At 40.2% G+C, this 16027-nt stretch overlaps 1 long non-coding RNA gene across 2 annotated transcripts in view; it reads left to right on the top strand.

Moving 5' to 3' along the window:
* The window catches only part of LOC126042536 (uncharacterized), an 81675-nt gene that overhangs the window by 62281 nt on the left and 3367 nt on the right, over positions 1-16027 (top strand). The gene's annotated exons all lie outside the window — the stretch shown is intronic.

Here is a 16027-nt window from a genome sequence, read left to right as displayed (position 1 = left end):
TTTAAGCAAGAATATGTTACAGGACTGGAACTATTGTGAATAAGATGCATAGTACCCCTGGGATCTTTCGATGAAAGGTGGCGTTATCTGTATCACTCATATCAGATACATTGCTTTTACATGAATGCTGTGGTTGCAGCCAATTCATTTTCTAATGTTTAAGAAAAAAAGATACAAACCCTGGATGGCCTGAAAACAGGATAACATATCACAGGCACTGCATGTAGATTCTTCCCTAGCACAGCTGGCTGACAGGTATTTCAGGGAGTTAAAGGTTATACGGTTTTTGTGTGTCAGGCTACAGTTTGCATGTAGATCAGATATCTTTGACGTTCATATTCACACACACCACTTAAAAGTTGTTCCCGCTGACTGTTGCAGAGCTCAGAATTAGCTGGCTAGGTAAAATCACACGACCTGATTTTTCTTTTGTGCTGCCCACCACTGCTGGCTATTATTAGATTCCGACAGAATTGTCCAAATGTTGATAAGCAGTGACTGATTTCTCGCCAAAGCAGGAACACTGTGGATAGTCTTGAACAATGTAGTCTAAATAAAAAAGCAGCTACTGCTTTCCTTGGGAGGTAGTACAAAAATAACAATTTGTTTTCTCTCTGTGCATTACAGAGATAGAAGGGGGAGCTGTTTGCTGCTCTTTTCTCACTGGAACGTTCAAACTCATCATCCTTCTGAGAGCCCAAGACTGAGTCCAGTCCTGGGATAGCTCATTTGCCTCAACGCGTGATCCCTGTTATATTTTGAATCAAGCTCATCAAGGTGGGCTTAAGCTTCTTAACATTCCTTGAAAAGCATCCCAGAGTTTTTTCTTTTATGGTAGTTGTATTAGAAATGTGCCATTTCTTCAGACAAAGGCTGAAGTCCTGAGTCTGCTCAGGATTGCATGTTTTGCATTTGATTTCAGTTGAATCAAGATTTCACTCTAATTGGTCTACACATGTGGTCTCTTTGTACACCATTTTCCCTGCAAATTAACTGAAGTACCCACTACCTGGATGATGTAAAGTGTGTCATCTTTCTGGAGCATGTGTTGCATTTTGTATAGATTTGTCTGGTTTCCTCCTCATTTGTACTCAGATACCGCCTAGCTGCCTTCATACTCCGTAGTTTTATATAGGGCTAAAGAGAAGCTGCATTTAGCATGAGCTAGAAAGAGCAGTGGCTGGGTGCCACCAATTTCTAGGTGATGAAGAACTCAGCTAGAGACTGAGGGCTGGATGCATCTCTCAGAGCTAGTGGTCTATGCTCCCGCATAGTCAAGGGATAAATGTAGCTATTTCTACAGTGTAACCCATCTGTGCTTATTCAGTTTCTACCTTAGGAGGAGATAAATCTAGAAACGTTTATTTCTCTCCTTGACTGAAAAGGGAGCCTAGCCAGAGTTCAGATGCAGGTATTTGTTTTGTAGACCTGTAATTTGGATAGACAAATCCCAACTCATGTGCTGGGCAGGAATAAAGCCCCTTCTATCAGTCAGCGTCAGCTTTGAAAATGCTCTTCAATTTTCCCCCTCTTGCATTCATGCTAGTGTATCATGATGTCTCAATATTGGGCTGTAGTGGCAAATAGGATAAGCAGTGCAAAATCTCATAACCCTACAAACTTGAACAATTTTATGGACAGAACATCTGTATAATTGTATTAAAAATAGTTACTACTATACATGTTAATGACCTAGCTTTTCTTAATTTGCCCTCTAGAGTAACTGTATATATAACTGTAACAGTAAACGCTAGGAATTTTATCTGTAGTTTTAGTACAGGATATGTCAGAGTTTGGTGCTATGAACTCAGAGCACTTACCATACAGCTCAATAAAAGCCAATAAAATATCTTTCGAATCCAAGTTACAAAAAAAAAAAGGTGTATCTTTGTAGTCCAATGAGCTCTGTCTGTAAAAGTGTGTCAGGATAGTTTTGACTGCAACAATGAGATTTTTAAAAAACATTCTGAAGTAAAAATCAACTTCCTACCCCCACACACTGTATTTTAAGGGTCAAAAGTGAACTCCGAGAGCAACAGAAGTCTGCCTTTGTGCTGCACTGCAATCAGTACGTGTCCTCATTAGAAGGAAAAGTGATCCACCTGAAGCAGGATCTCAGCTTAACAACTTTCCTCTTTCCCACATGCTCTTCTTTGAACAGAGAAGAGTAGGGTTTTTTTTTATTGTCAAAGTCCCTCGGGATCATAGTTTATGAGAAACTTCATGCAAGTTTAAAACCTATTTGAGTCTTTTCTTGCTGCTGATACTTACACAAGGCAGGTTTCTTCAATTATTTAATCTCTACTCTCTACGAGAAATGACTGGCTTCATTTTTTCTTCAGCTGTTTGGTTTTTGTTGCCCCACTAAAACCCTGGTAATGCAGTGCTTTGGTTTTTTTTCCTGAGGGTCACACTAAGGATAGCTCAGCAATTTGAAAAAACAACATACTTAACAGCTCACCTTCCCCCTCAGATACTGAATAAATAAAAGCATGAATATAAAGACATGTAATTCATGCCAGACACACACTACATACCTCATAAAGCTAACAGCCATGATAGGGTGAAGGGGAAGGGTCTCAAGAAATGAAAGGTTCTTTTAATATTCTTGTTGCAGAACATCACAAAATAATAATAGGGACCAGTAAAGAAACTGTCTCATTTTTATCAGGAAAATGAAAACTGAGTTCATTGTACTGTCACATGACTCCCATTGAGGGCTTAATAAAGACTCCCTTTACTGTTGGATCTTGGAATAAATAAGCAGATGTTGGTGATTTGGGGACCAAATTATTGGTTTTTACATGCAAAATGTCTTTGGATAGCAGACAGAAAGGTTGAACAGCTTTGAATTAAACAATAAAAGCATGCTGTATTTCAAAAAGAAAAAAAAAGGCGGAGGCAAGAGCAACAACACTATCAGTATGAAAAGCCTCAAAGCCTGAAGTTCTGGCAATGTTTTAAAACTAAGATAATACATAGTTAAGATTACTCAAATACAGTAAATTGGAAAATTGGTGGAGTCTTCTTGATTTATAGCAATAGAGTTTTGCTCCTATGATTTTATTTTCACGCTAAGACTTCAAATACATGATTTTTAAAAAAAAATATATTAAGGTCTAGCCATAAGCCTAGTTTTATAGTTTTAATATTTACTTTTAGCATACTTTTCAATCAAGCTGATGAAGCCTACCTTGATTTACACCTGCCCTGGTTTCAGCTGGGATAGAGTTAATTTTCTTTCCAGTAGCTGTTATAGTGTTACGTTTTGGATTCCGTATGAGAAGAATGTTGGTAACAACTGAAAACACCAGCGTGTTGCTAAGTAGCGTTTATACTAAGTCAAGGATTTTTCAGCTTCTCATGCCCAGCCAGCAAGAAGGCTGGAGGGGCACAAGAAGTTGGGAGGGGACACAGCCAGGGCAAACCCAAACTGGCCAACGGGGTATTCCATACCATGGGACATCATGCCCAATATATAAACTGGGGGTAGTTGGGCTGGGGGTGTGCGGATCACTGCTTGGGAACTAACAGGGCATCGGTCAGTGAGTGGTGAGCAATTGCTTTGTTCATCACTTGTTTTGTATATTCCAATTCTTTTATTATTATGTCATTTTTTAATTATTATCATTATGATAGTCTTCCTTTCTGTCCTATTAAACTGTCTTTATGTAAACGTATGAATTTTACTCCCCCTCCCCCCCCCCCCCCGATTCTCTCCCCCATCCCACTGCGGGGAGGGGGCAGGAGTGAGTGAGTGGGTGGCTGCGTGGTGCTTAGTTACTGGCTGGGGTTAGACCACGACAACACCCTCAGAAGGATTTGTGCCATAAGATCACTAGTGCTTTGTGTTGTAATACGATCCCTTTTTAAGCCCCTCTCCCTTATAACACCTAAAAGCATGCATGTACAATTGGAAAAGCTCATGACGGTGATGCTCAACTGACTGACTTCAGTCCTGAGCAGCAGTGACTGCACAAGAAGGGCTTCGTGGCAATGAAAAATCATGTTAGATTTAAGCCTTTTGCTTCTCTGGATTAATAGTATCTAGTGTAGATGCCTCCTAGATGTTTTTACTTCCAGATACTGTGTTTTCTAGAAGCATTCAATATGCAGAATTTGAGAGAAGCGTAGGCAATAGCACATGGGGAGCTCTAGCTAGTGTCCTTGTCACAAGTGTAAACCCAACAGCTGTACCATGACCCCTGTCAGTGCCTCTGTCAAACCATTTCAAGAAGGAGTTGGACTTGCCCCTCTCCGTGTGATGCCAAAAGTGGACTTGTTCTCCTGTTTCCAGGAGGCTCCGATCCAGAGCCTTTCCTGGGCAGCTGCCAGGCTTTCTTACAGGCTCTGCAGTCAACAGAACTATTATATATAAATGGTCCTGGTGGGAACCACCCACAGCAATGCACATCGGTGTCTGGCCCCTGCTGCTCTGGGGTCACTCAGCCCAGCCTACCTGTTATATCCTAGTAGCAGCTACTCATCTCAGCGCTGCTCTTCTATCTTCTCAGACTCATAATACTAAACTTCAATGTGTTGAGTTTAGGTACAATTAAGACCGTCAACAAGGTCACTTTGTAAACTAAATCCAGAAATGTGCCCAAGTTAGCTTCATTTCTAGCCTCATGTACAGCCTGTTTGAATTTGTCTGTTGGAGGGCTAGCTCTGTGCATATTCCATGAATACTGAAGGCTGAGCAGGACTGAGCTCATGGCATGGCCCCGATCAGTTGCCCTGGGAGGACAAACTGACCCTCCAAGAGGGACGAGATAGGGGGAAGACAGCTGCCTGACTGCGACAGGGTAACTCTGCCCCAACATCCGTCTGCAGTCTGTGGCTAAAGACCACATGTTGTAGAGGAAGGCCGCTTGTATCCTCGGACAGAGGATAAAACTACTTTGCCTGACGAAAAAGTCCACCCAAGCGTGAGCCTTGTGACCTCTTGGGAAGGGACGGTGTTCCCTACAGCTGCTGTTTTCATTTGGGTAGTTAAAATTCCAAATGAAAGTAAACTACCGGAGGGGAGCAGAAAAGCTGGAGTTTGTCCAGGTAAATACTGTCATGTAATAATTGCAAGTGAGCTTGTGTTTCCGTCTCTGGGAACGGTTCACAAATTCCATGTGCAGGCTTTGCCTTACCCACAGCTTAAATGCAGCTGTCTCCAGGGAAATATGAGGTTATTTAATAGTGCCCAGCAATGACACAAAACAACTTAGGGCAGGAAGAGAAGAAGAGCACCATATTAAATTAAAACTGCACAAAGCAAAATTTAGGGAGACAGAATGTAATTACCTAACTTGGATCATGGCCAACGCACTTTATTATTAAAAAAAAAAAAGGGGGGGGAAAAAATGCCATAAGAGCCATCAAAATCACAAAGAGACGAGACCTTGCTTTCAGCCTCTCTTCTGAAAGATGGCACCTCAAGTAGCACAGTGCCCATTAGCACTATGCCAGGGTATTGATTCAGTACCTACTAAGAAGGAAGAAGGCCACCTACTGAAGAATATGCATAATTAAAGCTAAAAAATGAGCTGCTTTCATTGTGAAATATAGAGTTCTCATAGCAGTCTTTCCCCAGGAATACACCATTGAAAAAATATAGTTTGCACTTCACCTCCAAGGAATTTTGCAAAGATCAACTACTAGAGCCAGTTGAATCCATTATTTAGTGAATTGACCATTTTATAACTGAATATTTCATTGGGTTTGTTTTTACAATCAACTATTTCTGTTCATGCTAAAAGGAAGTATCACTAAATCCCCATTTTTGCTGTGGTAGACAGTGAGACAGAGGCAGACAAAGGAAGCAGATATAACCAGTTGTCCTTGATTTTTAGCAGCTTCTAATTCCTTTGGGTTCCTTTGGTAACTCCCACCCTTGAGTGAGTTTCTCAGTGTTACTCTATAAGACTGTAATAGAAATCAAGATCCTTGTTGCTGCCCCCCAAAATTTCAGCAGCTTTCTGCAGAATTACTCTATATTACACCATGAGGTCCTGAAGATACAGCATCAAGTACTTAGAAGGTTCCCTGGGCAAACGGGAATAGGGAAAGAGTCCAAGGCAGAGGTGCTCTGGTGGGAGCATGGGTTTTGCATCCCCTGTGCAAACTAGAGACATGCAGACTGGAAATGACCCATATGTTTTTCATCGTTATGATTTTAGCCACAGAACCAGATTCAACCTGCATGTAGTCTTCTGCCCTTTACAGAATGGGTGTCTTCTAAAGGAAAATCCTGAGATTTCACCTCGATCACAAGTTCCATAGTTGATGCAGAAATCATTTGAGACCTTAGGGCCTGTGCTGTGCACAAGTTCTTTCTGGGCTAAAATTCAGTAAACCTGTATAAGATGGTTACCCAAATGTGCTTTTGACCTTTGCCAGTTGTCGAGGTTTAAGCCCAGCCGGTAACAAAGCACCACGAAGCCACTCGCTCAGTCCTCCCGCCGGCCATCGTGGGATGAGGAGAAAATACAACGAAGGGCTCGTGGGTTGAGACAAGGACAGGGAGGGATCACTCACCACTTATGGTCATGAGCAGGAGACAGACTCACCTTGGGGGAAGAACCAAAATCAATTTAATTTACTACCAATCAAACCAAAACAAGGATACTGCGAAGTAAAACCAAACCTTGAAACACCTTCCCCCCACCCCTCTCTCCCTCCCGGCTCAACTCCGTTCCCGATTTCTCTCCCTCCTCGCCCCCAGCAGTGCAGCAGGACGGGGAATGGGGGTTGGGGTCAGCGCGTCACGCGTTGTCTCTGCCGCTCCTTCCTCCTCAGGGGGAGAACTCCTCGCTCGTCCCCTGCTCCAGCGTGGGGTCCCTCCCACGGGAGACAGTCCTTCACAAACTTCTCCAGCATGAGTCCCTCCCCCGGGCTGCAGTCCTTCAGTCACAGCCTGCTCCAGCGCGGGCTTTCCCATGGAGTCCCGGCCATCTTGGGGGGCATCGGTCCCCCTGCTCTGGCGTGGGCTCCTCTCTCCCCGGGCTGCAGGTGGGCATCTGCTCCCCTGCTCCCCTCTGTGGGCTGAGGGGGACAGCCTGCTGTCTGGTCTCCCCACGGGCTGCAGGGGCATCCCCTCCTGCGGCACACCTCCTCCCCCTCCTCCTGCACTGACCTTGGTATCTGCACAGGGGTTCCTCTCGCGTTCCGATCCCACTACTCACTGCAGGCTCCCTTCTTAAACACGTTGTCCTGAAGGTGATACCACCGTCACCGATGGGCTCGGCCTTGGCCAGCGGCGGGTCTGACTTGGAGCTGGGGAAGCTTCTAGCAGCTTCTCACAGGAGCCGCCCCTGCAGCCCTTCCCCCGCTACCAAAAAACCCCGCCACACAAACCCACAACACCAGTCTATTGTGGTGTTTTGCTGAAAGGGTAGATCAAGGTTTTAGGAAAACAGATTTGTTTTATAGAACAGATGCAGAAGGTATAGATAGCTTATGTAGAAGTTGCGTGTTGACATTTACTTCATGTTCGAAAATACGGGCACTGTATGTCAATTTTTCTGTGTTTATTTTTTTACTAGGATATCTCAACTATCCTGGGTGCCTGCTGAATGATTTGTAAGATCTAAATTGCAGAGCAGAGTTTGCCTTTTACAAAGAAATACTATTAAGCACTTGTAAAATTATCTAGTTACGTTATGTCTTCGTGGGCAGCAGCTTCTACTGCTTTTCTATATAATATGCCCTTCAGACCCTGTGCATTCACCAATATGATTTTACGTGTATCTGTAGGAAGCTGGAACATTTTAGATTAATAAATTACATAGCAGCATTATTATGTGGAGGTTTTGTTTGCTCCACAGTTACAGCTGAGACTTACTTTCCATCATAAACCAAATAAATATAGACCCCTCTATATAATCAAAAAAGCTCTTTCCGCTTCAAGTTATGTGTACGTGGTCTCTGACCAGTTAAAACTTTTTTGCCAAATTGTAATGATTTCCAGCAAAGTGCTTTTCAACAGGTAGGACTCAAAAATCATTTATGTTTTCAAATGCTCTTCCCATGTTTTTTTTCCTTGTATCTTAATCTAAAACGGAGTTCTAAAAACTTCTGTGGGGCTAACTTAGAGGTTTATTTTGGAACAACTCTGAAAGAAGATAAGGCCATCAAATGACTGTGAGAACTCTGCACTGTTGTTGCTGAAGGAAGGCTGGCATTCCAGCCTGTCCTTTCAGGAGTGCTAAGAAAGATGTAAATAATGACAACAGCTGAAAATACACAGAAGACATTTTCCAGACTCCTGTTTCTGAGGGTGTGCATCTGCCAGGCTGTGCTATTAAACACTGTCTCTTCCTTATCACTCACCACCAAGGCAAAATTTTTATAGCCAGTAAACTTGAAGAAGGGTAAAAAGTCATAGGACTTGAGACAGGAGAATAAGGGTCTCTGTCTCCCCTGGGCCTTATTTTATACACAGAAGTTTGCAGTGAGTTGAAAGAACTTCTGAATATAACAAATACAGCCAGCATATACCTACAACGTATGAGGAGAAAATTCTGCAAAGTGTTTTCTTTCACACACAGATTTGCATGGCTCCTGCATAAGCAGACACCATTAAGAACTCTTCTTTGAACAACTAGCGCAAGTTTTCAATATTTATGATTTATCATGGATTAAAGGTTTTTCTCTCTGCAAGACAATGATTTCTTGACTTTTAGTAGCTCTCATTTTGATCAGTGATGAGTACTTTTTGGACTCCTTACCTATGGTCTCTCTATGAAAAGAAACATAAACTTTTATTCGATCTTGCTCGACATACAGATAGTCTTCTATTATTAATGAGTAAAAAACGCTAAAATGCCTTTCTCTTAATCATATAGTAATTTCACTAATTCCAGCCTTCTTAGTGATCATACTACAAATCACAACAAGATGTACTTTAAATTTCTTATTAGACAAACAGCATACTGCATGTAGTCTTCATTAAGATCCCATATGCCACCAATTATGCAAGCATCATTAAAAAATGAGCGAATACATCTACATTTGTAACTGTCCTTGGCCAATATCACGCAATTACAGCATGTGTATAAAAAGAAAAATAACGATCTGATGCTGTAGCATCACCATCAGTACTGGAGACATGCATATGCAAAGTGAGTCAAGATCTATTTTGCATGTTGTCATTGCTCCATTTGGAGCTTGGATGTGCAGGAAGGGGCTTTCTGACAGCCAAAGACAAAAAGGAAGCATTGGTTCATGGCTCTGAGTTGGGATTACTTAGCTGGCTTGTCATCCACAGTGGGGACCCATCCCAGTCCTCCACGGTGCCTCTACTATGGAGCTATTCTGCCATGCCTTAAGAGGATGTGGTAAGCTCCGCAGCTATCAGCCTTTTTCATCCTGCATTAGCACATGAAAGGTTGCTAGCCCCAAATGATCCTTGCCATTGTTTTAGCACAAAGCTGTTGTACAGCAGGTTCTATCAAAGACATCCAGAAGGGACCAAGCTTTGAACCATTGCTATCCATTCATGCTGGTATGCAGGGTGGCCGCAACATGGCCCCTGAACTACTGAAGCAATACTTTTATAAAGCTCCTATATGGAAAGATGGTGACAAAAAATGATCTAAAATTGGTATATTGGGATTGCTGTAGAGGATTTTTCACATTTAAGTTGTTGGGTTTTTTTTTAATCAAGTTCTTTCACAAAAGTACTTAATGAATGCGAAAATGCCACATTTTATCAAACAGCTACATCATGGAAAAGAAGAGAAATGAGGGTACAGCTATTTTCATACTTATTAATGATTGGGTTGGGTTTAAATGTAACTTTAGCAATTAATTTTGTGATTCATCTCAAAACTAAAAGATTTTTTCCAATATATCTAACTATGCCACAGAAATACTTTGAAATTTTTAACTCTTAAATTAGAGCTCTAGCCTCAATATCCTTTTTTCTTAGTATGTTTGGGTCTGAAATATCTGAACAAAAGTGAAAACCCCAGGTTGAAGCACGAGAATGAAGGCAAGAAGTGTTTTCTATTGACCACCTTTCAGAAGAGATCAGACAGATCACCTCCCAGCTTCTTGATGAAACATGCCAAAGCCTAACCCTTGGAGAACACCTTTCCATCAGAAAGGGTGTTACAGTACCATGTCTTCACTATTTGCTTATCCTCACCATTCTCCTCACTACCCCAGGATTACCAACGTTACTCCCTACTCAAAAAATAACCCTGATTCATCTAAAATCCTCACTCCCATAAAGAGGAAAACACTAGCTGTTATCTGAGGCTTGGGATTTTGCTATTACTATTGATTTACTACATCACATTTTCAGATACTGTGGTGACAAAAAAAAAAAAGCAACAAAGAAGCTAGATACTAGGTAGTATCCAGACCAGTATTTTATCTGGTTTTTTTCAGTCTGTTGTGAGAGTGATACAGCAAGATAACAGTACTGACTTCAGCTCAACCTGCTGTAATGGGGTGGAGAATTAGAGCCAGTAGCCTTCTCAGGAAAGTCCTATCAGCTGTAGTAAGTACTCCAATATTCACCATGAGAAGAAATCCCTCCTAATCTACTTTCTGATATTTTGTTTCTTTTTATAATCAGCAAAAATGTAAAGGCCTTCAGTCGTCTTATTTTCCCAAAATGAATGATTCTAAAGAAAACATCCATTTGCTGCTTACTCTTTTAACTGGATGCTATTCCCAAGTGCTGTGTAATCATTAAGTGAGCTTTAATTTAACAAGTGTGCTGCTCTTAGCACATTTTTACTTACGTAGTAGTAAATTAACTATAACAGATTATAACTGTTCTCCATCATTTAGCAATAAGTGAGACTTCCCATAAATATCTTTAAAACTAAACCAAAGTTTAGTTTTATGGCACTTGCTCACCATTCATTCTCATTTATGATCACAGGTGAAACAGTATCCATTTCAAAGAAAAGAAGATTATTTTTCATGCTGAGATTCAAAATTGCAGTTCATTTGCTTTCTGGCTACTGGGAAGGAAACTGCACCACCTGAGGTATGTCTCACCTGGCCACCTCTGGTATATGAGCAATGCTTTGATAATGGGGATAGGAACACTTCAGCGGCCTAAGTGAATTTGCTGGATCAATGAAGCATCGCTGCATTTTCAAAGTGATTTCTTTCAGTGTTTCATAATTTCACACATTTATATCACAGATTTTGCTTTGGTAGTAATCAGCAGCTGGTTTCTGAATGACTACAATGCGAAGGGCTAAATCCCAGAAATACAGTAACCAAACCTGGTATTTAGAGGAGCTCTCACCTTTTTTATCTGCAGCCTGAGTTCTTATATTAACCCAGGCCTCTATGCTTGCATCTAAAGGAGAGAAACTCCTTCTGAAAGACTGTCCTTACATGACACTTCTTTTCTCCATCTGCTGTCTATATAGATAGGGAATGACCATGATTAATTAGAATAGCTGCTAAAGTAATTTCTCAAGAACAATGATGATATTTAACTCAAATATTGTCTTCTCCAGGGCTTTACCGTGATCCTTTAAGATTGTGCACTTCAAAGGAAAAAAAATGGATCCGGCACTTACATTTATGCTAGGCTGACATTGTTGGTTTGCTGCCAAAGAGGCATATCACAGAGGCAACAGCTGAGGCATCTCAGCTATTGAACCTTGGTGCTAGCCTTACAAGAAATCATTACAATGGTGACATGGAATATCTCTGTCCATTTTGTCCTTAAAGTTGGAGAAATGCCATTCCAAGTTAAGTTAAATCAGAGCTTTCTCATGTAAGCATATAACTCTTCAGAATCAAATTGATGCCATCAGCTTGTTTCACATTTAACAGCCTGAAGTAGTCTTACAGAATGAAAATTGTTGTTATAAAAAGCCTGATCTGGCCTCACCCTCTTATTGCCCACAGCATATCACAGACCTCTTCATATAGCGTAGCCTTCCTCTGAAATTTTCTATAGTGTTGGTTCAGGCTTTTTTTTTAAAGGCAAAAATAAATGCGACATGAAAAATAACGGTTATTCTCCTGTACTCAGCAAAAAGAACTTGTGCTTGCGTTTTCATAGTTAAATTTGCATTTGAAAACTGTTTAACCATAATGGCCCCTTGTCAGTATTCTCACTCAGAAATGTTCTTCTGATTTCTTGGCATCTTCTTTCCTCCCAGTTCATGGGGATTTTGTAAACCAGCAGAGAACAAACTAGCTAAAAGAGGTAAGAGCTAAAGAGCCAAGAGTAGTTACAGGTATCCTGGTGATAGCCTGTGTTATGACTCTGATTGTAAAAATATTTGAAATTTTCATCAGATATGTAACATTAAAAGCCGGATAAATTATGAAAAGAAAAATGGAAAGTGGCTGACTTGTTTAACACCTTAACTAAAAGGAGAAAAAAGTAAGTGCCTCAAAAAAGCCCAAAAAGCAAATCTGTTTGTTGTTTTTTCATCAAATATTAACTGGATCCTGAGGGGTTTTCATTCTCCAGATGAAAATATTGGGCTTGCTTATCAGACTGCAGAGGCTTACATTGAAGTGATAGTCTTGTATGCAATCATCAAGGAATGGTATACATCAGAGACACTGAAACTGGTGAACTGATTGAAGCCTTACATTTGGCTGTGATCCTAGAAGCCCTGGTAGCATGTGTTCAACCCTTCATAATGTGTTTCTGCAGCACTTTGTTGAGAAAAGGGCCTTTAACTGTAAACTCATTTTGCCAGGATCTTTGATTCCTTGTTTGCACCATGTGGCTGCTATCAGTTTACAAATAAAGAAAAATTAAAAGTGGTTTATGAACTGTTATTATTATAACTGAGTTCTGCTATTAGCTAGGTCTAAATGTTTTCATATATTCCACACCCCTGTGCCCTCTGAGATTTTTAACTGTTGTTTTCTTGTACATTAATAATTTCCTTGTGTAATTGTTCCCAAGAGAATGAGCTGAAAGAATTATGAATTAATTTGCATCTTTTAATGTACTAATAAACTTCCCAAGAAGAAAATTTCACTCCATCCAGGTGGAAACCAATCACTTTAAATCAAAGCTTACTGAATTTCAAAGAGGTTGGTTTTTTTTTTCCAAGATGCTGCAGAAAAACAGTGCCCAGCATGTTAAGAGTAATTAGAGAGCATAAACAGCAATTTTAGAAAAAGCCCCAGGTCATTTTTTGCTGCAGTAGAGTTCACAGACATTTAGGAAAATGAGTATTTGTTGTATTTAAACAAAATGAATAGCAATTTCTTGAAGGTTGAGAGGTCTCATGCTGTAAATGTAGATTTCACCCTTTAATCGAAAAATACTTCTAAACTGTTTTAGCTTTTTTTTTTTTAATCATCCGATGTAAATAGTAATTCATGCTATAGACCCTAAAACATTGATCAGGAAAAAGAAATACCCTTTTATGTACAATTTATTCAAATAGAATCTTCAGCGAACAAAATGTTCTACCTTATGTATTCATTTATAACCACACAATGTCAGGTCCGTGTTCACCAAAGAACTCATCTTCATGTATCTCTGAGCACTTGAGTAACAAAAGCACTATTCCTGAGTAACTAACGCAACGGTTCTGAGCATGTGCGTTCAGTTAAATACATTTGAGCACTGTTCCAAGTAGTATCATCATTACTTACAAGCTTAAGCAATTTACCGAGCTGGGAATTTGACATCCGAATCTATATACCTTCATGTATTTTAACCTTGGTTAAATTTAGGAATAGAAATGAATGCTTTAGCACTCATTTTCCAAATGACATGTAAAATACATAATTAACAGAAAATATAAGACTTGATATCAAACTTCTGATTTTTGAAGTTTATTTTAGTAGTTGATAAAGTTTAGCATTAACATTTGGCAGGGCAAAAAGATTTGTTTAAATGGCTACAGCCTGTCTAGAGCAGAATGAATCCCACGATATGTCTTGAAAGAAAATGCTCTTTAGTATCAAAATCCCTGTTTAATGTCTGAAAAAAGTAAGAGGACTTTTTGTTAAGAAAATAAAGGGAGGGATTGCAACTGCCCTTAACCAAGAGTTGATTACATTGCGCAGCTGGTATAGGAGAGGGAAGAGAAGGGGGAAGGGACGGATGAAGGTCAGGGAGAAAGCAAGGATACAACACAGCAGGCTTGGAAGCAGACCGAAAAGTGTTACAACTGTGACCAAGGGGGAAGCCTGGGTGAATGTCAGGAGCAGCGAGAAAAGGCCTGGGCACTTGCAGTGACCAGGGAAAGACCCAGAGTAAGAAAGAGGAAACGGCTGTGCAAGGTCAAACAAGGGGGTACTGCTAAGAATGCTGTAGCGAAGGTAGCTGTGCCTCTTCTCTAAGCAAACAGATGCATATTAGAGACGGGAGTTCATCAGGATTATTGGTATGGCCGTAGGGAACCCAACCTACAATAAAAGTTGAATACATTCTGGGTGATGTTTCCTCTCAGATAATATAAAATACAAAAGTCATTTCTACAAAATAGAGCCTAAACTGAATGATCAAAAAAATGGATGCAGGAATTTCTCAGTAGACCATCTGGCCATTTAGAGGGTGTTTTTTTCCCCCCTTAGGGCTTTGAAAAGCAAAAGCTTCTTTATCTCTATAGCTTGATACAACACTCCTTTCTTCAGTACGCCCAAGAAGGAAAACACAGTATTGACTGAAAAAAAACCCAACAAGAACCTGTTCCCCCCATAAAACTCTATGACATGCACGTTTCCATAAATTCTACCGGGAAGACTTTTTTCTCAGCAAGTCTGAAGTTTGCAGAGTACTCGCAGAGCAAACTTGTATGTGTACTCACAGCATTGTTTTTCACGAAAAGTACTGACGACAGGCAGAGCACCTCTAGCAGTATGAAAATACACGTTTAAAACAAAGCTGCTATTTTTGTTCTTTGAGATGTATTGTTTTGTTTCCCAGGCTGTTTCAGAGGTTGCAAACAGATATATTGTTTGTTTTCTATTCTTAAATCATTTTTTTATACAATGTATATATAAATTCATTTTAAAAATCTCTACAGTAACTATAGTAGGCTGACTATTTTCGCTGTTCTCAAAACACCATTTTTTACACACACAAAAATCCAGCCATATCTTAAACAATCCAGAAGACATTACTTTACACCAGAAGTGCCTGCCACAATGCATTCATTTTATTTTAGCAATATATATAAAACGTGAGATTCCTTATAGATGATGCTTGTTATGACAGCGCGTAGGGAATTTCCTCACAAACACACACAAGCTTTTTCTCCAATTCCAGATACAGTATTACTACATTGAAGTTACTTTTGCTTAATGTAAATATACATGCAAGTCCTGAAAATACACAAGCTGCAGTCCACATTTCAGTACAATGCTTCTTAAAACTAATGAGGTGCAAACTTTGTAACAGGAATGAGTGAAGACACTAATCTCAGTGTCAGTGCAGTTCAGTACCACTGTAATGATGCAACTGTCTGAAATGTTTTGACATCTGGCCAAATAAATCAAGACCCCAAAAATTCTCACAGCTGTAGAAAATATTGACACTGCTTCATTTTTGGCACATCCCAGCCTGCTCTTGCCGCTCAGATTCCTGCATGGAAGGAGCTATATCCAAATACTTTATTCATCCATGGTAAAGTAATATGCTGTTTAATGGCATTTTTTTCTTGCCAGGCTTTGAGAAACACATGAGTACTGTCTCCCCAAATTCCCTCCACACTGCACTGTTTTATGATAGCTAATCTAAAATAAGAACATGATGCTTAATGAGTATGCGTTCGTCACATGAATAGCAGGAACAGTCCAAAAGTCCCCTGTAATCTGCTGGGAGAGATATCTGGAGTGCTAGAGAGTCAGCACAGCCAGAAAACCTTCAAAATATTTTTCTTCAGCTCTAATTTGAAAAACTTCAATAGCAAAGTTTACCCTAAGGAGAAATTGTGCTAACCACAAATTTATTTATTTTCTGCCGATGAACACAGCCATGTGAACAACTGACAGAGATGTCTTTTTCTGTAGCAGGACGCCAGTGCTGCAGAGTTAAAAGCTTAAGCTTCAAAATTGACACTCACCCTATTTATTA

This window comes from Accipiter gentilis, chromosome 9 (assembly GCF_929443795.1).
Source record: "Accipiter gentilis chromosome 9, bAccGen1.1, whole genome shotgun sequence".
Classification (NCBI taxonomy): Eukaryota; Metazoa; Chordata; class Aves; order Accipitriformes; family Accipitridae; genus Astur; species Astur gentilis.
This window is presented reverse-complemented; position numbering and strand designations above follow the sequence as displayed.